A 26148-nucleotide genomic window follows, 5' to 3' on the forward strand; every position below is an offset into this window, starting at 1 on the left:
TATATTGGTGGTCCTGTCTGAGTGGGAAATGAAATCCCTGTGGCAGAGTTGGCTGTGCTATACCACAACTCAACTTACTCCCCTCCTCCCATATTTATTGAACCAAGGGAATGAGTCCCGTCCTATAAACCAGCACAACTGAATAACAGTTAGGAAAAAATTGGCTTATACATCCAAGCTAATAAAGTAATGTACTGATAGTATATATTAATAAGAACCTGCATTGTAGACCCAGCTGGTGAGCAGCTGGATGGCAGCTGGGAGATCTGGGATTATTCTCCAACAGATAACGCAGACCTTGCTCAAGGGCAGTGGTTCTCAACTTTTAATGTGCATGAAAATCAGCTAGAGTGCTTTCTAAAAATGCAGATTCCATGGTCACAGGCCTAAGAATTCTGAACCAGAACTTGGATAGAGCCCAGATATGTGCCTTTTCAATAAGCAGCGTCAGGTGGTTCTCATGCAGGTGGTGGGAAACCAGATTTTGAGAAGTACTGCTCCTCAGAGCTACTAATATCATCATTTAAGATCTTTAGCAGCTGAAAAAGATAAATAGAGCTTTCAACCAATCTTTCTGTTTGTTTTTTTGACAGCCAAGTCCTATCCACTGCTGGTAAATAGGTTGGATAATGACCATAGATAGGTTTGATCCCTCGGGATGGAATGCTTAAAGTGGTTTGGGGAGCTCTGTTTCTCCCCCAACAATAAGGGGTTGGAAGGTGGCCACAGACTGGGCTTGGAATCCAACTGGCATAAAACTTGGAAGACAATCCTCAGTGAGGTCTGGGTTCAATATCTAACTGCTAAAGAGCTTGGCTGTCCGCCTTGTGGTGTGCAGTCAGTCTTCAATTGATATAATGCTTTGATAACATATGAACAGCATGGGTTAAATCCAGAAACTGTAAAGAACTTAGATAAAAGTCCTAAGACCTAAAGTTTGGTCCCCAAATGGCATGGACTGAGGACAATATTTAGGAATGAATTTAATCCTCAAATGGTAAGAGTTTCGGATGTCAGAAATGAGGTCTGCATTCAATCTCTTGTCATTAAAAAGCTTGGAAGACCAGCTTGGGATCTGGTTTCAATCGTCAGATGGTAAAGAGTTCAAATGACAACAATGGTTTCTAGGTTCAAGTGAAAGCTGACAAACAGCTTGAAATAAACTGCAAGATCTGGGTTCAATCTCAGAATGTTAAGAGTTTAGATAATTGTCATGAGGAATGAGTTCAGCTTGGAGGATTCTATAAGTTTAGGTGAGGTAGCTAAGAATCTGACCAGATGATTAGAGAAAACTTGTGGTCATGATCCATGTGGGAAAGGATTTAGATAGTGGCTACTCTTTTTAGATTACTAGAAGAGAGGGTGCCCAGATACCACTGATCTAGGGCTTCATAGTTAGCTAATGTAGAAAGAAGCTTGAATTTCAGCTATGGAGTAAGAAAATGTATGTACAAGTACTAAGTCATAGGCTAACTTTGCAAGGAAATATTATGGGACCTCTCTATACCCATAACTATGGAGACGCAGGAACCAGGCTTGGGAATGTAATCCTGAAATAATGGAGCTCTTTTGCCAGGACTTTTGCTGAAAGAATGACTGTTTTATATGACTAAGAGAGCAGATGTCTGAAAAGCACTGAAATCTATGATGTGTGTTCCTAAGTGGGATGACAGCTGGCACCATTGCATAAAATCTTGTTCCTACTTTTACAGTTTCACTAATACTCTTCTTTCTGATTATTCTGATATATCAACAAACAGCACTTTCTGGAACCTTTTAAAAGCATACTCAAATAGTTAAGAGACAGACAGTTCTCCAAACACCTAACAATCCATGAGACTGTCAGAGAGACAAAAATGGAACCAGATCCCTTAGGGAAGAAGCAAAAATCAAGCCATGACTACTAACTAGTTTTCTTCTTGATGATCTTTATTCTTTGACCTGACAATTCAAGGTGAATTTTTTAAAAAATGGCTTCATTAGGGGACTGGTTTAGAGCATGGATATATCTGTCAAAACTTTCTCTGCTTCTTGAATCTGAGCATATTCTAAAGAATACCTTTTAAGGAATAATCATGCTTCAGACTTCTGGAACATATTAGGCATTAGTTTTAAGACATTGCTATTGAAAAATATTGGTATTAATAGGTAACATTTATTGAGCATTTATTATATGTCAGGTACTATATGAAATATTTTATTTTATATGTACTAATTTATTTAATCCTTAACATAACCCTATAAAGAAGGTCTTGTTATTATCCTCATTTTATAGATAAGAAAACTGAGACCCAGATGTTAAGCAAGTTACCTAATGTTACAGAGGCACTGCTGTGTTTATCATATCACTTTTTCCTAGGCAAAAAGAAAGACTACATTTCCCAGTACCCCTTGCAATTAAGTTGCAACTATGTGATTAAATTCAGCCAATGAGGAATGTGAGTAGAAATGATAGCTTCTTTGGGGCCTAATTTTTTAAAGCACCTGGTACAATCCTCAGATAACCCTGCCACAATAAGCTTAGAGGCTAGTGCTTCAGATAATATAACAAGATAGATAAGGACTGCTTCACATGCCTCAATCAGACTTTAAGCAAGAAATTAACCTTAATTGTGTTAAGGTACTTCCAACAAATCTAAGATGCTATTGATTATATTATCCAATTTTACATATATATATATATATATATATATATATATATATATATATATGAAAGAAAAAAGTTGCTAATAAATAATGACATCCAATAAACTGTAGTGAACACTTATTTCAGAGATGCTGATTATAAAAAAATGACCGGTCTTAGCTTCCTCATGGTCAGTATTTAGGAGGCAGTTTCAAGAGACTCCAACTAATTAAGATGGAGCAATATAAGCTTCAAAATGGTAACAATTACAATTGATTGGAACACACAAAATATATTTATGTCATTAATCTATAGTGATATATTTTTTGATCTTTATTGTTGAAAATATTACATATATCCCCTTTTTTCCACCATTGACCTCTTCTTGCCCACCCCTGCCCCCAACCCCAGGCCTTCACCATCCCATTATCTGTGTCCATGGATTATGCGTTTATGCATTCAAGTTATTTGTTTGATCTCTTCCCACCCACCCACCACCCTCCCCCATATTCCCTCTGAGATTCCACAGTCTGTTCCATGCTTCTATGTCTCTGGATCTATTTTGTTCATCGGTTTATTTTGTTCATTAGATTCCACATATGAGTGAGATCATGTGATACTTGTCTTTCTTTGACTGGCTTATTTAACTTAGCATAATACTCTCCAGGTCCCTCCATGCTGTCTCTAAGGGCAAAAGATCCTTTTTTCACTGCTGCATAATATTCCATGGTATAAATATACCATAGCTTTTTTTTTTTTTTCAGTGTAAAATTTTTATATTTATAATTAGGCAGCTGGAATCAGCTTAGATGATCCCAATTTTGTTGGCAACATCCAAAGCATCATAGTCAGGAGCCAGTCAAACATATGTTTTCTTCTCTCCATCAGGCCTGATTAGGGTGTTGACCTTGGCCATATCAATGTCATAGAGCTTCTTCACAGCCTGTTTGATCTGGTGCTTGTTGGCCTTGACATCCACAATGAACACAAGTGTATTGTTGTCTTCTATCTTCTTCACATCTGACTCGGTAGTCAGGGGTAATTTGATGATGGCATAGTGGTCAAGCTTGTTTCTCCTGGGTGTGCTCTTTTGAGAATATTTAGGCTGCCTTTGGAACCTTACTGTATTTGGCCATTGGAAGGTGGGTGACATGCTGATCTTCTTTTGTGTGGCTATGGACGCCTTTCAGCACTGCTTTCTTTGCTTTCAAAGCCTTTGCTTTGGCTTTGGGAGAGGTAGGGACTTCCTTATTAGCTTTCGGCGTCATCTTCATAAAAAGCTACCACAGCTTATTTTATCCACTCATCTACTGATGAGCACTTGGGCTGTTTCCAGGTCTTAGCTATTGTAAATTGTGCTGCTAGGAACATAGGGATGCATATATTCTTTCTGATTGTTGTTTCAGGTTTCTTAGGATATATTCCTAGAAGTGGGATCACTGGGTCAAATGACAGTCCCATATTTAATATTTTGAGGAAACTCCATACTGTTTTCCATAATGGCTGCACCAGTCTGGATTCTCACCAGCAATGTACTAGGGTTCCCTTTTCTCCACATCCTCGCTAGCACTTGTCATTTATAATGAGATTTTGAAAACCAACTGGCCACCTTTGAAGGATGATCAAGAATTTAATTATCTTAAAAATGGTAAATAAGGGAAAAGAGTCACTTACCCTACCTTTTCTATATTAACTGTACCCCTGAGTAACCAGTAAGTGTGGGAAGCAGATTTTTATAAAAGTACTAGAGGCCCGGTGCACAACATTTGTGCACTGGGCGAGTGGGGTCCCTCAGGCCAGCATGTGCCCTCTCGCAGCTTGGGATCCCTTGGGGGATGTCTGCCTGCTGGCTTAGGCCCGCTCCAACCACCGCCGCTGTGCTCGTCAGCCGTGAGCCTGGCTTCTGGCTGAGTGACTCTCCCCTTGACCACCAGGGGGCAGCTCCTGCATTGAGTGTCTGCCCCCTGGTGGTCAGTGTGCATCATAATGACTGGTCATTCCTCCATTCGGTCGATTTGCATATTAGGGTTTTATTATGTAGGATTCCAACCAATAAATTAAAAATAAAACATAGAATATCACCATTTTTGTAACTTCCAATGATTTAATGGTTTTGGGCACTGAACAACAATATCTGCTATCACCAGACATCATGTCCCTCTTGATGAAAAAGCTCAAAACTGCCTATAGATTTGCCTATAGATTCTTACAGTGTAATCTAACGACCCTGGAATCCTCTCAGGACATCTGTGAGGTCCTTATATTTCCAACTACAAATGTGTGTAAGGCCAGGTTTTCTTCATGCACTTCAAATAAAACAACATAATGCAACAGATTGAATGAAAAAGCAGATATGATAATCCAGCTGTCTTCTATTAAGCCAGACATTAAAGGAATGTGCAAAAAATGTAAAACAATGTCATTCTTCTCAGTAGACATTTTTTCATTTTGTAAAATATAGGTATTTATGATTTAAAATGTTATTTATGGTAATATGTAATGGGTTTATTAATGTTTACTTTTAATAAATTATTACATAAATATTTTTAAATTTCTCAGTTTTAATTTCTAATATGAAAAATATTGACAAACATGATTCAAACAGACAAAAGCTTTTGGGGGGGGCCTTAAAAATTTTTAAAGAAATTAAAATGTTTGAGAACTGTTGGCCTTGCCAAAGAGATGGAACCTGAGTCTGATCAAACCTCTGGATTCAGTTGTCAATTTTCAGAAAATACTGAGGACAGAGGAACATGTTGAACTGAGACATAAGTATGTAATCAGCACAACTGAGACTGTGGGAAACTCTACAGATCAAATGCCCTGGATTCTTAGACATGCAAACTATAAGGAAAAGAAAAGAACGAAGAAAGAACTTAATAAAGAGACTTCAAAAACATGAAATTTTTTTTAATGAGAAAGACTAAACTATAGTGTTCAGGATACACAATTGAGTAATAAAAATATATAGAAACACAAGAAATTGATTGCTATATTGGTTACTTCAGAGAGAAGGATGGGGTTAATTGGAATGAAGCAGCACACTGGAGGGATGTGGGGTAGCTAAGTTTTAAGTCTTGACCTCAGTGGTGGTTTATAAATGTTTTTACTTTATAATAACACTAGAGGTGGGGGGGGGTCCCTCAGGCCAGCCTGCACCCTCTCCAATCTGGGACCCCTCTAGGGATATCCGACTGCCCGTTTAGGCCCGATCCTGGTGGGGCCTAAACGGGCAGTCGGACATCCCTCTCACAATCCAGGACTGCTGGCTTCCAACTGCTCACCTGCCTGCCTTCCTGATTGCCCCTAACCGCTTCTGCCTGCCAGCTTGATCACCCCCTAACCACTCCCCTGTCAGCCTGATTGGTGCCTAACTGCTCCCCTGCCAGTGTGTTTGCCCCTAACTTCCCTCCCCTTTAGGCCTGGTCACCCCTAACTGCCCTCCCCTGCAGGCCTGGTCCCCCCCAACTGCTCTCCCCTGCAGGCCTGGGTCCCACCCAACTGCCCTTCCCTGCAGGCCCAGTCACCCCCAACTTCCCTCCTCAGCTGGCCTGGTCACCTCTAATTGCCCTGCCCTGCGGGCTTGATTGCCCCCAACTGCCCTCCCTTGCAGGCCTGGTCCCTCCCAACAGCCCTCCCCTGCTGGCCATCTTGTGCCGGCCATCTTGTGTCCACATGGGGGCAGGATCTTTGACCACATGGGGCAGCCATCTTGTGTGTTGGAGTGATGGTCAATCTGCATATTACTCTTTTATTAGTTAGGATAGAGGCCTGGTGCATCGGTGGGGGCCAGCTGGTTTGCCCTGAAGGGTGTCCAAGATCAGGGTGGGGATTCCCTTGGGGTGTGGGGCAGCCTGGGTGAAGGGCCTGTGGTGATTTGCAGGCCGGCCATGCCCCCTGGCAACCCAAGCAGAGGCCCTGGGATTTGTGTATCTTCTACAATTGAAACTTTGTAGCCCGGAGCAGAGCCAAGCCTCCTGCTCACGCTCTGGCCAGCAGCCATTTCTTTTGGGGTTTGTGTATCTTCTATAATTGAAACTTTGTAGCCTGGAGCGGAGGCCTAGGCCAGCCAGGGCTGCAGAAGCTTTGCTTCCTCCATTGCCGGGGCAACCCTTGCCTCCTGCTCTTTCTAGCTCCGTAGCTGCCGCCATTTCTATCTGGATTTGTTTACCTTCTATAATTGAAACTTTGTAGTCTTGAGTGGAGGCTTAGGCCAGCAAAGGCAGGCGGAAAGCTTAGCTTCTTCTGTTGCCGGGGAAACCCAAGCCTCCCTCCTGCTCTCTGTGGCTGTAGCCATCTTGGTTGGGTTTATTTGCATATTTGCTCCTGATTGGCTGGTGGGCATGGCTTGTGGGCATAGCTTGTGGGTGTAGTGGAGTTAGGGTCAATTTGCATATTACTCTTTTATTAGGTAGGATATCAAGTCTTAAAGAGTCCATATTAGAATTAATAATTAGAATCAATAATGGTAGGTTTCCATGACACTGCCTTTCCAGTGCAGGAATGAGTGGAAAGTATATCTGCTTACCCATAATGTATACTGATGGATGTGTTATAACTTGAAATGATCACTTTTAAACTACATATTTAAAAGAAGATTAGATGCTAGCTATCTGCCTCTCGAGTTCTTGTATCTGTAACTCTCTAATAATGGATTCTCATACTTTTTTTTAGAATCTAAAGCCATTTTTGCATGGATGGACCTGGAGAGTGTTATGCTAAGCCAGTGGTCGGCAAACCCATTAATCAACAGAGCCAAATAGCAACAGTACAACGATTGAAATTTCTTTTGAGAGCCAGATTTTTTAAACTTACTCTTCTTCTAACGCCACTTCTTCAAAATAGACTCGCCCAGGCCATGTTATTTTGTGGAAGAGCCACATTCAAGGGGCCAAAGAGCCACATGTGGCTCGCAAGCCGCAGTTTGCCGACCACAGTGCTAAGCAAAATAAGCCATTCAGAGAAAGGCAAGTATTACATGATTTCACTCATACGTGGAATCTAATGAACAAAATAAAATGATGGACAAAATATATCCAGAGACATATAACCATGGAACAGACTGATGAATTTCAGAGGGAAGGTGGGGGTGAGGGGGTAGGGGGATAACATTAACCGGGGAGCTTATATGCATATATGCATAGTCCATGGACACAGACAATAGTGGTCAAAGGCTTGGGAGAGATGGGTGCAGGGAGAGTGAAGGGGGTCAATGAGAAAAAAACAAAGGGGACATCTGTCATACTTTCAACAACCAAGATAGATTTAAAAAATAAATAAAACCATTTTTGAAAATGGGGTACAGTCAGCACCACTTAACAATGAGGATACATTCTGAGAAATGTGTTGTTAGGTGACTTTGTCATTGTACAAACATCATAGAATGTACTTACACAAACCTAGATGGTATAGCCTATATGATATAGTCTATCTATTGCTCCTAGGCTAAAATCCTGTACAACATGTTACTGTACTGAATACAATTGTAAGCAATTGTAACACAATGGTAGATATTTGTATATTTAAACATAGAAAAGGTACAGTAAAATACAGTGTAAAAGATTTTTTTAAATGATATACCTGTAAAGGGTATCTACCATGGATGGAGTTTTCAGGACTGGAAGTTTCTCTGTGTGAATCAGTGAGTTGTGAGTGAATGTGAAGGCCTAAGACATTACTGTAGACTTTACAGACACTTTACACTTAGGCTAGACTAAATTTATAAAACGACACCATTAAATTAAGCTCAAGAGAAAATGATGCAATTAAGAGACATGGTAAACAGGATATGTGTGAGGCTGCTGCTGGAGTAACACAACATACTGTTTTACAGCAAATATTTTTATGAGTACACTCTAAAATAATAACAAAAAGTACAGTCTAGTAAATACATAAACCAGTAACAGTCATTTATTATAATTATCAAGTATTATGTAGTATATATAATTATATGTACTTTTATATGTCTGGCAGTGCAGTAGATTTTAGACTAGCATCACCACAAACACATGTGTAATGCATTATGCCATGACATTGCAAAGACAATGATGTCACTAGGCAATAGGAATTTTTCAGTTCCATCATAATCTTATGAAACCAGCATTATATATGTAGTCTGTCTGATGCATTTTTATTTTCTCATAGCAACTAGCACAGATCTAGGTGTTCAAATAATTATTAAAACTGTGGGAAGGTGTACATTCCTTACTGGCTTCCTAAGCCCTTAGCTGACTTCCTATGAGGCAGAGGTCTCCTAACAATGCCAAAGGGGCATATCTGTGGATCCTATATACAGTCTTCACCCAACTATAAGAGTTTGGAAATTTATGATCTAGTATACATTTAAAATTCATAAACTATCTAGACAAGTTAATAAAACTATAATAGATTAGTTATAGAAATAGGCAAGAAAAAATTATTCACATTTTACTAGAATATGTCTACTAATGTAGGTAATGAGCCATATAAAGAACACTCATTTCATTCATATAGATGTAATTAAAATACAGAAACTTTGTAAGTTAAAGGCCAAACCAAAGCCATGCAACATTAAGACTGACAATTTGAATGCAGGAGTTAGGAAAGATCATTTTCTCATGTTATTGATGTCTGGCAAGTCAACTCACATAGCACTGCTGCTGCATTTGATATCAGTTATGAGGCTCTAAACTCTTATCAGAATAAAACCCTTCCGAAAAGATCACCATCACTCTATTCTTGAAAGATGAGATGAAGATTAGGAAAAGAAATGGATTATAAACAAGTGAGTAATACTTTTTATAATCATTAATTCAAATTCATCTATTAAGTATAACAGAACATCCACAATGTTCAAGATACCATCCTAGGTCCTAGAAGGTGCATACCAAGATGAAATGATCTGGAACCCAGTCCTCCAGATCCTTACAATTTAGTAGAAGAGATAGAACATACACATAACTAATTATAATAAAAGGTATACATTAAAAGTAACCCAAGTAAATTACAGTAAAAGTGCTACTTGGTTCAAAAAAAGGGAGGATTTATTTTCAGTTGGAAGAAAAGGTGATGATGTTAAATTAAAATTTCCAAGCATGGCATTTAAGGTCATCTCTGAGAATCAGATATGGGAGGAACTAATAACATTTAAAAATACTTCACAAAGCATCTTAAAAATATACTGTCACATTTAAAAAACATATTCTCATTTAAATATTATGACAGTCTTCATTTGGATTTCATTTTTTTGCACATGAAGACACTGAAACTTAGAGAAATTCAGTGACTTGTCCAAGATCCTACGGCTTGTGAACTTAAACTCAAGTTGACTTTTCCATGCCATTGTTTATTCCAGTATACAAATTATTCTGTAATTAAGATAACTTCCTGACTATTGGGATAGGGCAGAAAACCATTTACAAGGAAAAGTGAGTTCAGCTGGCTGAATTATATAATGAGTAAAGAATAAAAGTTAAAAATATGGTTGAAATAGGCAGGAGCAGATGGGAGGTCTAAAAGAGCAAACTATTGACTTAGAACTTTATCCTTAGATGCTAAAAAGTTCTGAGCAGAGGTGTGCCATGAAGTATGAAAGTATGAAGGGAGAATAAATCTGACAGCACATTGAAAATAGATGGGAGAGTTGATAGACTAAAAACAGAGACAGCAGTTGGTAGCTTCTTCAATATTATAAGAGAAAGATAATATGAGCTTTGGAAAAGGTGATGACAGTGGCAATAGAGAGAATAGAGAGACTCTACAAGGCTTGAAAACGGATTGGATTGGGGAGGAGGCAAAAGAAAAATAGGTTTCAGAGATTACTCCAAATTTGTAAGCTCAAGCAGCTCAGAGGAGGATAGCATCATCAACTGAGTCATAAAATGCAGAGGAAAAAATGGTTGGGAAAAAGAAAAGTCAACTATTCCCAGCCAGTGTGGCCTAATGGTTGAGCACTGACCTATGAACCAGGAGGTCACGGTTCAATTCCCAGTCAGGGCACAGGCCCGGGTTGTGAGCTTGATCCCTAGTAGGGGGCATGCAGGAGGCAGCTGATTAATGATTCTCTCTCATCGATGTTTCTATCTCTCTCTCCCTCTCCCTTCCTCTCTGAAGTCAATAAAATATATTTTTTAAAAACAACAAATGAATGTGTCTGAAGTGATCAGTCTCCAGACTGTAAGAATCTGCATTTAGAACTGCTTATCTTTCGGAACCATGGGCTACACCTGAATTTATGATATTAAGCTATTCATAATCTGATGTGGTTTGATAATTATTTAAATGGTATCAATATATTCAACAATAATTGATGTAGAACTAGACAGTAGATTAAAGAATTTAGACCTTTTTCAAGTTTTTCTCCCTGTACACAGGAAAGTTTCAGAAGCAAAGAGAAATATTATGGATTAGCTGTAATCACAGATTCAACAAACCAAGACATCAATCAGCCACGTGACCTTGGGAAAGTCACTTAGCCTTTGAGAACTTCAGCATTTACTTTAAATAATAGCTAGCACATATTATATATATAATATGTTCTAGTCATTATGTATGTTTATGTTACATATATATTTCTTTTTTTTAATATATTTTATTGATTTTTACAGAGAGGAAGGGAGAGGGATAGAGAGTTAGAAACATCGATCAGCTGCCTCCTACACACCCCCTACTGGGGATGTGCCCACAACCAAGGTACATGCCCTTGACCGGAATCGAACCCGGGATCTTTCAGTCCGCAGGCCGACGCTCTATCCACTGAGCCAAACCGGTTTCGGCTACACATATATATTTCTAATATTTAATCTGAACAAAAAATCCTGAAAAATAGGTATTAATATTCCCATGGTACTGATGAGAAGTCAGAGTGATAACGTAACGTGAGAACACCAAGATTCTAACCTGGCCTTCCGACAGAAAAACCCAACCTCCTTCCAGTGCACTCCTATACCATTAGCAAGTTAAATTTATATCCAATCAAGAACATTTATATTAAATGCAAGGTAAGGCAGTTTATAAATGCCATTTAAGATTTTAATTTCCTGGGTGAAGACATGGCCAAGTGTGGCACAAATGAAATGGAGGTAACTCCTAAAGTTGTAGCTGGAAGGGAAAAAGGTGGTAAAGGAGGGTTAGGAACAAGAGAGCTGCCTCAGAGCTAGGCAGGAATGAGGAAGACTTGGAGAAAGGGAAATAAAAAGTAATTTGTCAAAGTTAGGAGCATGGGGTCAGGGCAGGAGAGCTCATTACTTTACTCCTCTCACTGCACTCAAATCAACACCACAGTGCTGCAGAATGACTAAGTAGCTTAAAGATGACTTTCACCATCAGTTTCTCATCTTTTCCTGCTTCTTATGGGTGTTTGTTGGCAATGATGGTATCTCTGGTGGTATTTACTACCTGTGTAGGCCTCTCTTCTGAGCACCAGATCTATATAGCAAATCACAAAGTTTTGGTTTAAAAGACCAACACGTGAGTATAAAGAAATGAATAAATTTCTTGAGAAGATCATAGTCTCTAAAGGCCTTTCTCAAGGAGATATTCTAAAAGTCTTATGAGCAATGGCAACATTTTATGTTTTCCATGGTGACCACTTTGAGGAACAATCCTCAATTGGATGCATAAATCCTGTTCTTGGTCCAGTTGTCATGTTTTATTTCTGAGTGAGCTTCATTACTTTCCGGTCACACCTGGTGTGTGTCTCTGATGTGGCTGCAAGCAGGCTGGACAAGGGACTTCCCGTATACTCTCCAGTGTGTCCTGGCCAGTGCACAGGTGTGTTGTGGACTAACATAAGGTTGGGAAATGGGTCATTTTCAGGCTGAAGGCAGCTGAAGTCTTTCTTTAGTGCATAAGCTCCTACTGATTGTCATGGGACTGCTCAGTAAAGGAATCAGAGATTTTAATTACCAGTAGTTGTGTATCCCAACCAATAGGAATGCCTTTCCATTCCAAGTATTTCCCCCTTGAACAGATGCAAAATAAGGGGCCTTTGGCCTGGCATGTGTATGAGATTTCTGTTTCCTATCAAGCAAGATAACTTTACAGATTCCTTTTATAGCATGGGGTGTTGTTATGGCTGATTCTGCAGAGAAATATATCATTATAAACTTATTAGTAGAATTTTGTATTTTGTCTTTACACAGCTTAACAAGAAAACAAGCTGAGTTAAAAAGCCTGTATTATCTTCTGAGAATTTTTAAAAAGAAGCAAATCAGCCCAGCTGGTGTGGCTCAATGGTTGAGCATCAACCTATGAACCAGGGGGTCATGGTTCGAATCCCAGTCAAGGTACATGCCCAGGTTGTGGGCTCGATCCTCAATGTGGGGTGTGCAGGAGGCAGCTGATCAATGATTCTCTCTCATCATTGATATTTCTATTTCTCTCTCCTTCTCCCTTCCTCTCTGAAATCAATAAAAATTTATTTTTTTAAAAAAAGAAGCGAGTAAAAATTAAAGTTATGGGTGGCCTTGGATAATCCCTGGATGCCTACCTCTTAGGATGACTATACAAATCTATTTATTTGCAAGTATTTTAAAAAGAAAAAATGTGTTATTTTAATCCAACACAATTATTTGACTATGAAGAAAAGTAAATCTAATGACTTTGTTGACCATGGTCACATGAGTCATTTTAAATTTTCTTTTCATAGTTATACTAAGAAATATTGAATTAACCCTTTCCACCCCTTTTAAATATAACATTCTTTGTCATTAGTTAGAAATTTAAAGGTGTGACTGCTATTTTATTTTCAGATTCATGTTTTGGAGTTTTGAAATAGAAAACATAAAGCATAGTTTTAAGGGATGTTCTTGAAAAACTTTGAAATGGCAGCAGTATTTTACCTAAAAATGATAACTTAAAATTAACAAGAAATAATTTTAAAAATTTAAGAGTTCAAGGAGCAGAGACTAGAAAGTAAGGATAAAAGGTTATTACTGTCTATTAACTAGCTCCTAGAGACCAGAAATTGTGTTATATTCATATTTGAACATGCCAATATTTTTAAGACAAAGATAACATTTTTTTATTGTTGACACTATTACATATGTCCCTATTGTTCCCCCTCCTTTGCCCACCTCCACCCAGCCCCTGTTCCCCCTCTAGTCATCATCATACTGTTGTCTGTTTCTATGAGTTATGCCTATATGTTCTTTGGCTAATCCCTTCACCTCCTTTCCCCCTCCGCTTGCCTCCCCTCTGACAGCTGTCAGTCTGTTCCATGTATTCATGCCTCTATTTCTATTTTGTTCTTCAGTTCATTTTGTTCATTAGATTCCACATATAAGTGAGGTCATAGGGTATTAAACATGCCAATTTCAACAGATTCTTGCATCCCTTACATGGCAAATAAATGTAGAAGAGGTGTGAGACACCTGAAAAGTTTTGCTTTTGAATTTTTTTAATACATGTTCTACCAACCAAGGAGAATATATTTTTTCTTATGGCCTTCCATTGCATTCTCAAATGCCCCAGAGGCTACCCCAAGTCACCAAGAATCAGTAATGTGGGCCTATATCCTATATAATAAAAGGCTAATATGCAAATCAACCGAATGGTGGAACGACTGGTTGCTATGACATGCACTGACCACCAGGGAGCAGACGCTCAACGCAGGAGCTGACCCCTGGTGGTCAGTGCACTCCCACAGTGGGAGCACCACTCAGCCAGAAGCCCTGAGCCAGGCACACGGCTGGTGAGCACAGTGGCAGTGGCAGGAGCCTCTCCCGCCTCCATGGCAGTAGGACATCCCCGGAAGGCTCCTGGACTGCGAGAGGTTGCAGGCCAGGCTGAGGGACCCTCCGCCCCCCCACCAAGTGCACGAATTTCGTGCACCAGGCCTCTAGTTTTCATATAAGAGACAAAGATATTAGGGCCCAGTGTGATTAATTTTCAAACAAGAAAGGTCAGACATCTAGTTAGGATCAGATCTGGGACCAGGATCCAAGGCTTCTAGATATTTTAGGTATGCTTTGCTACTTCCTACAGTTGATTATATTTCTTTTTTATTATGATCTTGGTTTTGAAAGTTGTGATTAGATGAAAAGGAACCTAGAAATACAGCATAAGGCTATATGTGAAAATGCTGAGCCTGGAGACATACCTTGCTACATATCTCCCGCACACATTTTTTCCTTGTTGTCTAAGAAACCCATGAATGGGGCAGCATCTGTTGGAGATATCTCTGGAATAACTGATGCACAATTCCGAACATCTTCATTAAGGAAAAAACTTTCAGTAAAATCTGGGAAATCAAAAAGTTACTAAAGCTCAAGCCAACAAGCAAAGAAACAGATTAAAACAACAAATAAGTGCCGTTTTAAAATGAGCTTCCCTCATGCAGCTGCCAAACTACTGTAATGGCACATTGTTATTAATGACAGAGTTCACAATGATGAGTGTGAGAAATGAATTCCATAATATTATACTCAAGTTAGAGAATGTGTATCTACAGGCACAAAGCAGCCTAGAGAAATTTCAAGTAAGTATAAAATACAGGGGAAGAATACTGATCGCTGTGGTTAGCTCAAGCATATTCTTGCCAGTCTGGTACAGTCATATCTTCAATTCACCATCCACGTTCAAGTTCAATAACAACATCTGACAGGAAACACGAACTCCAAATTATTAAGAGGTTTCCCAGAGCTATGTAGAAGTTGTATTAAGAGTAAAATCAGTCTTCCCTTATCTTTCAGTTAAAGATGGGTCATACTATCAACCAAAATGTATTTGATAACTCTTCAAATTCTAATTGTAACGGCAGCTACCATTTATTGAACACTTGTTATGTGTTCAGCATTTGCGAAATACCTCATAATTCTCATTTAATACTTATAACAACACCAGGAGGCATTTTTATTATCCATATTGAGGTAATTGAGGCCAAAAGAGGTTACCCATCTAGCAAATGCTGAGTTGAGATTGAACCCAATTGCCTAAGCACTAAAGCCTGTGGTTTTAACCACTACTCCAAGCATGGCTATTGGATTTCACTACATATGCAAATTTGCTTGGATTGGGACTGTATTCCTGAATTCTTAGGCAAACTGTAACTTCAGTGGGAAAAATAATTGTGATAATTTATTGATGTCTGTTATGTGTAAGGGATGAAAAGTGGTAGCAGTGACATACACATCAAGTCTTTGCCAACTCTGCTGTAGGGAATGAAGTATTACTCTCTCTACATATGATGTGTAATCTATTCTATAGACCAGTTTATGTCATGTCTATGTGACCATATTTTGCCAGACTAATATCAGAATACTAGGTCTGTCTACTTAACAGAATTTCCTTAATTAGTATTTTATTCTAATATCCATTCTGTATGGTCACTGCATTATTGGTGGGTAACAGGGACAGCCTTGAGTTTTCCATAACAATTTGATGGCTCAACTGGGGTGAGAGAAAAATAATAATTGGCATATCAGTTTTTGAAATGTTAACAAGCCTGTATACACTAGCTAGATGTTTTCTGTGCATATCATTCATAAAATAACTCAGGTGAGAAATAGTCTTAAAAAGATTAAAGCTAAGATGAAGCAGTCTTGTCCATAGCCAATGAAGCTAATTCAGGATTTGAGAGTAAAAAAGAAATTAGACTTAGCAGGAGGTGAGCAGAGAGATTAAAAACTAAGAAAGGCCAAAGAGCAGCAAAGTTAGAGAAAAAAAGAGAATCAGATCAAAGCTAGAAACTCATAAAAGCCAGGTCCACTGTAAAAACAGGATTATTTACTTACTGCCTATGTTCTGGTAATTTTTTATCACTGAACCAAAACAGATGGGCCAGAATTAGTCTTATGGATAGAAGGAATGGAACATACATTTCAGAGGCCAAAGAAATAGGAGAGTGTCCCTAGACAACGGCAGTAAAGTGAAGCTGTTAGCATTCCTTTAGCTGCAACACAATCTCTCCTGTTAAACTCAACTAAGATGAGAAAGTACCAAATGCATTGAAGATTTTTCCTCCACCGTCCTCCTTTCCTCTTAGCTGTGTTTCCTTCTGTCCTTCCCTTTATTGACCTTCCCTCCCCTCTTTACTCTCTCCTTTCCTTCCTCTCAGAAGACATTGTTGAGGGCCTGCTATATTCCAAGTACATTGGGTTTACACAAGTGAATCAGGTTCGCTCTCTGCCATTTCAAGGCTCACAATCCAATGGGAAAGACAAAAAATAATCCATTATAATTTTATAGCACTTTATAAAGAAAATCTCACACAGGGCAGGGAATTATTATCTACATTTATAAATGATGAAACTGAAGCCCAAAGAGGTGAAGTGAACTGTCCAATATCAACACTATAGTATATAATGTGGGTTTCTCTCCCTGTTAATTAAGTTTCACCATGGGCTGCATAATTAATATTCATATACTTTATATACACACATATACATAAATACATATACTCACACATATATACAGGATAATACTAGATATATATGATAATACTAGATAATACTGAACCTAAGCAAGTATAAGTTAGCACCATTATTACACAGAATCAAGAGTAAATGAGCAAAATAGTAAGCTAAGATTTGAAATATCTGACAACAATTCTTCTGCTTGCATAAGGCAATATATTTCAAAGTTCAGGATGAACCATTCAAGAAACCTAGCTGGCATCTCTCGGATGATTATGACTTTGAGCATGTTTTCATATGTCTCTTGGCCTTCCTTATGTCTTCTTTCGAAAAGTATCTATTTAGGTCCATTGCCCATTTTTTAATTGGGTTATCTTCCTTTTGTTAAGTTGTATGAGTTCCCTGTAAATATTGGAGATTAAACCCTTATTGGTGATAACATTGGTAAATATGTTCTCCCATGCAGTGGGCTTTCTTGTTGTTTTTTTGATGGTTTCTTTTGCTGTACAGAAGCTTTTTATTTTGATGTAGTCCCAATTTGTTTATTTTCTCTTTAGTTTCCATTGTCCTAGGAGCGGTATCGGTGAAGAAATTGCTTTGGCATATGTCTGAGATTTTGCTGCCTTTGGATTCCTCTAGTATTTTTACGGTTTCCCGTCTTATGTTTAAGTCCTTTATCCATTTTGAGTTAATTTTTGTGTATGGTGTAAGTTGGTGGTCTAGTTTCATTTTTTTGCATGTATCTGTCCAATTTTCCCAACACCATTTATTGAAGAGACTGTCTTGACTCCATTGTATGTTCATGCCTCCTTTGTCAAATATTAATTGAGCATAGTGGTTTGGGTCGATTTCTGGGTTCTTAATTCTATTCCATTGATCTATATGTCTGTTTTTGTGCCAGTACCAGGCAATTTTGAGAACAGTAGCTTTGTAATACAGCTTGATATCTGGTATTGAGATCTCACCTACTTTGTTCTTCTTTCTCAGGATTGCTGCGGCTATTCAGGGTCTTTTTTTATTCCACATGAATTTTTGGAGAGTTCGTTCTAGGTCTGTGAAATATGCCATTGGTATTTTAATGGGGAGTGCATTGAATCTATAGATTGCTTTGGGTAGTATGGACATTTTAATGATGTTGATTCTACCAATCCATGAACATGGTATGTTCTTCCATCTGTTTATGTCTTCCTCTATCTCTTTTTTCAGTGTCCTGTAGTTTTCCATGTGCAGGTCTTTTACCTCCTTAGCTAAGTTTATTCCTAGGTATCTTAATTTTTTTTGGTGCGATGGTAAATGGGATTGCTTTTTTAGTCTCTCTTTCTGTAAGCTCACTATTGGTGTATAGAAATGCCATAGATTTCTGGAATGGAACTCCCATTTGACCCAGTGATCCAACTTCTAAGGATATATCCCAAGAAACTAGAAACACCAATCAGAAAGGATATATGCACCCCTATGTTCATAGCAGCACAATTCACCATAGCTAAGATTTAGAAACAGCCTAAGTGCCCATCAGCAGATGAGTAGATTAAAAAACGGTGGTACATCTACACAATGGAATACTATGTTGCGATAAAAAGAAGGAATTCTTATCATTTGCAACAGCATGGATGGAAGTGGATAGCATTATGCTAAGCGAAATAGGTCAGTCAGAGAAAGATAAATATCACATGATCTCACTCATTTATGGAATATAATGAACAACATAAACTGATGAACAAAAATAGATCCAGAGACAGAGAAGCATCGATCAGACTGTCAAACCTCAGAGGGAAGGTAGGGGAGGGTGGGGGTAACGGGGAGAGATCAACCAAAGGACTTGTATGCATGCATATAAGCCTAACCAATGGACACAGACAACAGGGGGGTGAGGGCATGAGTGTGTGTGTGTGGGGGGGGGCAATGGGGGGATAAGGACACAAATGTAATACCTTAATCAATAAAGAAAAAAATATGTAAAAAAAAGAAAGAAACCTAGCTGGCTGAATAGGTCAAAAATATAAATTAATTCATAAATCTACCAAGGTAGAAAAGTACTGGATTCATCACCAGGAAGTTAAGGAACAGATTCACCAAAGGCTTTGGAAATGAAAGTCAAGGCTTTAATATAGCCATTTGATGTTCTAAAGAGAGAGGAAATATGGGAACTTGAAAATTGGAAAGACTCATTCTCTTTCTCAATATATGAGTAAATATATATAAGAAATTATAATTAGCTATGAGTTAGATTTAAAAAGTAAAAAGTAAGAAAACTGAATTCAAAAATATTTGTTCTTATATGACATATGAATTCAAATATACCAATGAGATCAGTTTTGTAAGAAGAATTCATTTTATACACCTAATGGTAGAGAAGTTTCCTGATAGAAAAGCCTTTCTGTACCGCACAAATTATCCCATATGGCAGTGGACAGCACATTCCATGTCTATTTTGCATTGTTCACCAGATGTCCCAAGCCCTTACATAACTGAGAAATACAGTTTAGATGTGATGAGGAAAGAATAAAAACAGTTCTAGCAACTTTAGAAGAAGTAACTATCTGAAACAAATTGGTGGACTCCAGTGCTTACTAGGATCTAGGTATTATGCTATATGAGTTAGAATTATTACTTTAATCCTCCTGAAAAGCCTGCAAAATGAATATCTTACTGTCATTTTATAGGTGAGAAATCTCAGAGAAGTTAAATAACCTTCCTAGACAAAACCAGGTAGATACTTCTTTTCCTCTATCTTGTCTTACAAGAGAACTGAGAGAAATAGCTGTTTAATTAGCAGATGAACCAGAAAAGAACATTAGAAATTACTCTAAAACATAGGCTTTATTGTGAATCTATGTCAACTGAATTAGCAATATGACTAAAATTAAACATTTGGAACTAACATAGTCTAGATTTTGAGGCTGATCTACACGGTAACAATATGACAAACAGTCAACCATGTATGTTGAGTTTGGAAGGGCAGAGGTATACCAGTAGAAATATTACTAGTATATAATCTGTACCTTATAAAATCTTTGGAAGTGAAACCCCAAAAGGTTTTGATGACAGAGACGGGAAGTTACCTAAGCCTTAGGGAGCCTGGTGTAACAGAGGAAGCCTGGAATTTTAGTGATGCTATAGTTGCTGCTATTTTTCTCTGGAATACCTCAAAGTCCCCCCTCTTTTCACTTGTCCTTAAACTTCTACTGCACAGGTTTTTACAAAGTGAAAAGGTTTTATTTTTGTTTGGCATAAAGCCAGGAAGGTATTCCTCAAGAAAATATGTCACATAACAAAATCATGACTCTTCCCAGATCCTTCTGCTCTTCCTCTTTCTGAAAAGAGCAAGCTTCTCTGATATGGAACAATCCTTTCTCTGTAGTTTCTCCCTGGCTTTCCGCAAGTTGGGTTTTCTTTCCCAGATTCATTCACATTTTGAGGGATTCTTTCTTTAAAAAGTTCTCTAATCTTATACTCACCTTACTTAAAACCAAGCTAGAATGCTGGCATCTTGAGGTTACCAAGATGAAGAATAAACTTATTTTTAATTTAATCGTGCTGCAAATAAGTTCACTTCTACTTCCAAGAAAGTTTATATATGGGATCAGATCAGTTATTTCTGGAGATCTTGTCTCTACAACCATGTGTTCTAAGTAATTAGAATCGCCTAGATAAAGCCAGATTGGTAATGCTTTTACTTTACCTTATCTTCTAAGAAAGCTGGGAGAAATAGATGCTGTGATTAGGAGGTAAACCAAAAAGGGAGATTAAAATGACTCAAAATTTATGGTTTATCATGAACATACCATGTCAGCAAGACTGGTGTCCAACTATAGTAGCCTCCACATTAAAAACTGGAAGAACTAATCCTCTTTCATTTACACTTGAAGACTGAATTGGCACTGTGACTATCTTTCTAACAATGTACAACTGAAGAAAGAAACTGAAGAAAGAAGTTGGGACAGCAAGATAGGCTTTTCTCCCTACTTGACACTAGAGAGCTGCTGACTTCCTTGAACAAGGGCTGAGAAGTTTCCTATCTATATATATAAAACCCTAATATGCAAATAGACCAAATGGCGGAACAACTGAACAACCAACCAAACAGTCACTATGACATGCACTGACCACCAGGGTGCATACGCGGAACATGGTGGATGTCAGCAGCAGGCAGCACAGCGTAGAACATGGCGGGTGTGGGCCACGGCGGGATGGTGGAGCAGGTGAGTGGGGGGCACCAGACCAAGGCAGGGCAATGGTCGCTGTCATCGGGGTGAGCCTCTGGTGGTTACTGAAAATTCTCCCGTGCACTGCGGTCCTGCCCGGCGCTCACACCTGCTGCCGGCGCCAGTGCCAGCCCCGCTCACACCCCCTGCTACTGCTCACACCCGCTGCTGGCGCCGGCCCCAATCACTCAGTGCCATCAGCAGGTCTGAGTGGCTGCCGGCCCTGATTGCCCCTCAGGGCTTCTCCACATTCCCCTGCTCCTGAGGGGTAAATCAGGGTAGCAGCCACCACTCGCACCCGCTGACAGTGCCAGCCCCGCTCGCACCCACTGCTGGTGCCGGCCCCAATCATTCCACACTGTCAGCAGGTGCGAGTTGGGCTGGTGCCGGCAGCGCATGGGAGCAGCGGCGGTGGGAGTGTGGCTGCCAGCAGACAGGGGACTGGGGGCCTCAATAGGAAGGGCCAGGAGGGGGCATGGAGGATGGGCCGAGACGTGCCCTGTGCCCACCTCAGCCTTGAGGCCCACAGTTCCTTTCAAGGTGCACAAATTCATGCACTGGCCCCCTACTATGCATATAACATTCATTGGACCACTTATTTATTTGTTTACACAGTTTCAAGGCCTTCTGCTGGGTTATATGTAGTCTGGCTGAGCTCTAAAACAAAAGTTTTAAAATGTAAATTAAATACAAATGGCAAGGAGAAACCAAGATGGTGGCATAGGTAAATACCTAAACTGCTGCCTCGCACAACAATTTCAAAACTACAACTAAAAGACAAAACAGACATCATCCAGAACCACAGGAAGGCTGGCTGAGTGGAAATTCTACAACTAGAAGAAAGAGAAAAGCACACTGAGATTCAGATGAGCTGCAGGAGGCAGAGGTACTGAGGTACATGCGCGGAGAGGACTGGCAACTGAGTACGCAGCTGGCTTTCTCAAGCGGGAGGGAGACAAAAGCTCCCGACTGCGCTGAACTCCAGTTCCGGGCAAGACTCTGGGGACCCAGACTCATACGGGGTGAAACTGGACTGTCAGGAAAGAGAAAAGCACACTGAGACTCAGAGGAACTGCGGTAAGCAGAGGAACCGAGACGCGCGTGTGGAGAGGGCAGGCAACTGAGTACGCGGCTGGCTTTCTCAAGCGGGAGGGAGACAAAAGCTCCCAACTGCACTGAACTCCAGTTCTGGGCAAGACTCTGGGGACCCAGAATCATTCGGGGAGAAACTAGACTGTGGCAATGGGCAGAACTCGAGGGTGGCTTTCTCCCAGAGGTGCTTGCAGCGATTACCACGGGACACTGAGACACAGGGGCCTATAAGGGTAGGACTGATGGGAAACCAATGCTGTCTGCTCTGCCCTGAGACTCCGCCCCATCCACGCTGAGGACAGAGGCTTTTGCAACTTTTGTCTCATAAGGGTGTCTCCAACACAGAAGTTCTCCCAGCATAGACACAGTTGATCCTCACAGCCAATTGGCCTGGAGGTCAATTCCTCACAGTGATACCAACAACAATCAAGGCTTAACTACAACAAGACTGTGCACATAGCCCACAAAGGGGTGCACCAAGAGTGTCCACCTCAGGTAACTGGGGAGGCCAAGCCACTGGGCCATATAAGACACCTAGCACACAAAGCCACTGTTATCAACTCAGGTAAGCAGCCAAAATGCGGAGACAAAGAAACAGATCACAAATGAAAGAAATGGAGGAAAGCAAATGACTGGATATAGAGTTCAAAACCACGGTTATAAGGTTTTTCAAGAATTTTCTAGAAAAGGCCGATAAATTTAGCAAGACCCTCGAGGATATGCAAAAGGACCAACTAGAAATTAAGCATAGACTGACTGAAATAAAAAAATATTATACAGAGATCTAATGGCAGACTAGAGGATTGTAAGAATCAAGTCAAAGATTTGAAATACAAAGAAGCAAAAAACACTTGACCGGAAAAGCAAAAAGAAAAAAAAATCCAAAAATATAAAGATAGTGTAAGGAGCCTCTGGGACAACTTCAAGCGTACCAACATCAGAATTATGGAAGAAGAGAGAGAGAGAGCAAGATACTGAAAACCTATTTGAAGAAATAATGACTGAAAACTTCCCTCACCTGGTGAAAGAAATAGACTTACAAGTTCAGGAAGCACAGAGAACCTCAAACAAAAGGAATCCAAAGAGGACCACACCAAGACACATCATAATTAAAATGCCAAGAGCAAAAGACAAAGAGAGAATATTAAAAGCAGCAAGAGAAAAACAGTTAGTTACCTACAAGGGAGTACCCATACGACTGTCAGCGGATTTCTCAACAGAAACTATGCAGACCAGAAGGGAGTGGCAAGAAATACTCAAAGTGATGAATAGCAAGAACCTACAACCAAGATTACTCTACCCAGCAAAGCTATCATTCAGAATTGAAGGTCAGATAAAGAGCTTCACAGATAAGAAAAAGCTAAAGGAGTTCATCACCACCAAACCAGTATTATATGAAATGCTGAAAGGTATTCTTTAAGAAGAGGAAGAAGAAGAAAAAGGTAAAGATAAAAATTATGAACAACAAATACATATCTATCAACAAGTGAATCTAAACATCAAGTGAATAAAAAAATCTGATGAACAGAATAAACTAGTGAATATAATCGAATCAGGGGCATAGAAAGGGAGTGGACTGACAATTCTCAGGGGGAAAGAGGTGTGGAGGGTGCGGGAAGAGACTGGACAAAAATCGTACATCTATGGATGAGGACAGTGGCGGGGGTGGGGGTAAGGGCAGAGGGTGGGGTGGGAACTGGGTGGAGGGGAGCTATGGGGGAAAAAAGAGGAACAATTGTAATAATCTGAGCAATAAAGATTTATTAAATAAAAATAAATACAAATGGCAAAAGCCATATATCTGAATAGTTACAAATGAAATAAATATCCTTGTTGTTAATCTTCTTTGAAAAGTTACTATGCAATAAGCAAGTTATAGAAGGCCAAACCATTTTATTCTTACAGCTAAGTGAGGAGGAACAGCAAAACTTCCCCTAAAAGTTCTGAGCATTTATAGAGGGCTTTTGAACAACTCACACTGCTGGAGGCTAATTCCAGTATGTCATAATAAATGCAAGAAGTCCTCAAAAGGTTGATGGGCTTCTATATTCAGCAGGGCTAAATACATATTGTTGCCTACTGGAATGGCTGAAGGCATTTCCCCAAACCTGAAGATCTGCATATATTATTGCCTGTTCCCAGACAGCTGAGGGCATTTTAATCTACATATTATTGCCTCCTGCTGGCCAAAGACCTGAACAGCCAAAGGCAGTTCCCCCAGCCTGACAATGCCTACTGTATACTAAACCTTACCTTTGATATGTATATCTACTTTGCTATAGGGAAAAATGTGGGAATAAAAAGAGCCATGGGTCCGGAAATAGAGAGAACTTAGCTACTACAGCTAAGCTTCCTCTGACTCCCCCATGGATTACAAATTTATATTTCTAGTCTCTTTATTAATTTACATGCAGCGCCTCCTCCAGATTCCTGAACCCTTCTACATGCTAGAGAAAGACCCTGGCATCAAATCATTTATGTAAATTCAGGTTTGGGGGAATGCCTTCGGCTATTCCAGTAGGCAATAATATGTATCTTCAGCCCTACTGAAGCCTCAAGGTTCCATCAACCTTTTGATGAAACTTCTTGCATTTATGACCTGCTGGAATTAGCCTCCAGCATATCACCCTTTTTGATTTTATAAATTTAACAAGAATGTATGTTTTAAGATTTTTAAATTCAATGGAAAGAATAGAGTTCCATCATGTCCCTTTAAATTGCTGCCAGGCATCAAAGGAATCAGTCGACAGTAAGTTTTCTTTCTGGGCCAACAGTTCTTTGAGTCCTTTTTTCAATGTCCAACAGTTTTTTATGTGTACATGCCAGCAATGATATTCCAGTTCTGGATGGTGGACAAATAGCAATTCAGGTCCGACCTTCTTTGGCTTGGTTCTGGGCAACCTGTAGCGATGCATAGCTGCTGACTGCTAGCATGGCAAGGCGTCTTCACCATCTATACCTCTGGACTGTTAAGCAAGTTATAGAAGGCCAAACCATTTTATTTTCACAGCTAAATGAGGAGGAACATCAAAACTTCCCCTAAAAGTTCTGAGCATTTATAGAGGGCTTTTGAACAACACACACACACACACACACACACACACACACACACACACACACAGAAGAGATGCTTATGTTTTCCATAAACTAAATAATACATTGAGGTAAGAAGCAAGGTGCTTCAGTAAACAAAGCTCCCCAAGATTTGAGTTCTAATCCAAGTTCTCTCAGTCAATGTCATTGCCTTGATATTGACAGTAGACAGAAAAATAGAGTTTCCTATCTTTATCTGTTTCTCATTCCATTTTCTCTCTCTCTTTTTTTTTTAAAAATCTCATCTCCTTATTATCTCTTCTTCTTTTTATCTCCTCTCCTTTCCATACATATCATCAGGAAAAATGGTTTGGTATAATGAGTTGGCATGGTTTAGAGTAAAATGGCCAAGAAAAAGTAAAAGTGCTATACTCCCATTAGCCCTACCTACCCACAACAATCTCTTCCTTGGCACCAACTATTTCATACATTTAGAACTTGAAAAAAAAAATATATATATATATCCTCTTTAATAAAAGGGTAATATGCAAATTAACCATCACTCCACTACATAAGCCACGCCCACTGGCCAAGCCACGCCCACCGGCCAATCAGGGCGAGTATGCAAATTAACCCCAGCCAAGATGGCTACCATTGGGTTTCCCCGGCAACAAAAGAAGCCAAGCTGTCCACACACTCTGGCAGGCCCAGGCCTCCACTCAAGGATACAAAGTTTCAATTATAGAAGGTAAACAAATCCAAGCGGCAGCCACAGATCCAGCAGGAGGCTTGGCTCCGCTCCAGGCTACAAAGTTTCAATTGTAGAAGGTAAATAAATTCCAGATACCAGGGCCTCTGC

The 26148-nt window shown here is 39.6% G+C and overlaps 1 protein-coding gene and 1 pseudogene across 1 annotated transcript in view; both read right to left on the reverse strand.

Moving 5' to 3' along the window:
- The window catches only part of HPSE2 (heparanase 2 (inactive)), a 538739-nt gene that overhangs the window by 247525 nt on the left and 265066 nt on the right, over window positions 1-26148 (reverse strand). The window lies entirely within an intron of this gene.
- LOC114232472 (60S ribosomal protein L23a-like) lies at window positions 3432-3900 on the reverse strand (annotated as a pseudogene).

This window comes from Eptesicus fuscus, chromosome 17 (genome assembly GCF_027574615.1).
Source record: "Eptesicus fuscus isolate TK198812 chromosome 17, DD_ASM_mEF_20220401, whole genome shotgun sequence".
In the NCBI taxonomy this organism is placed as follows: Eukaryota; Metazoa; Chordata; class Mammalia; order Chiroptera; family Vespertilionidae; genus Eptesicus; species Eptesicus fuscus.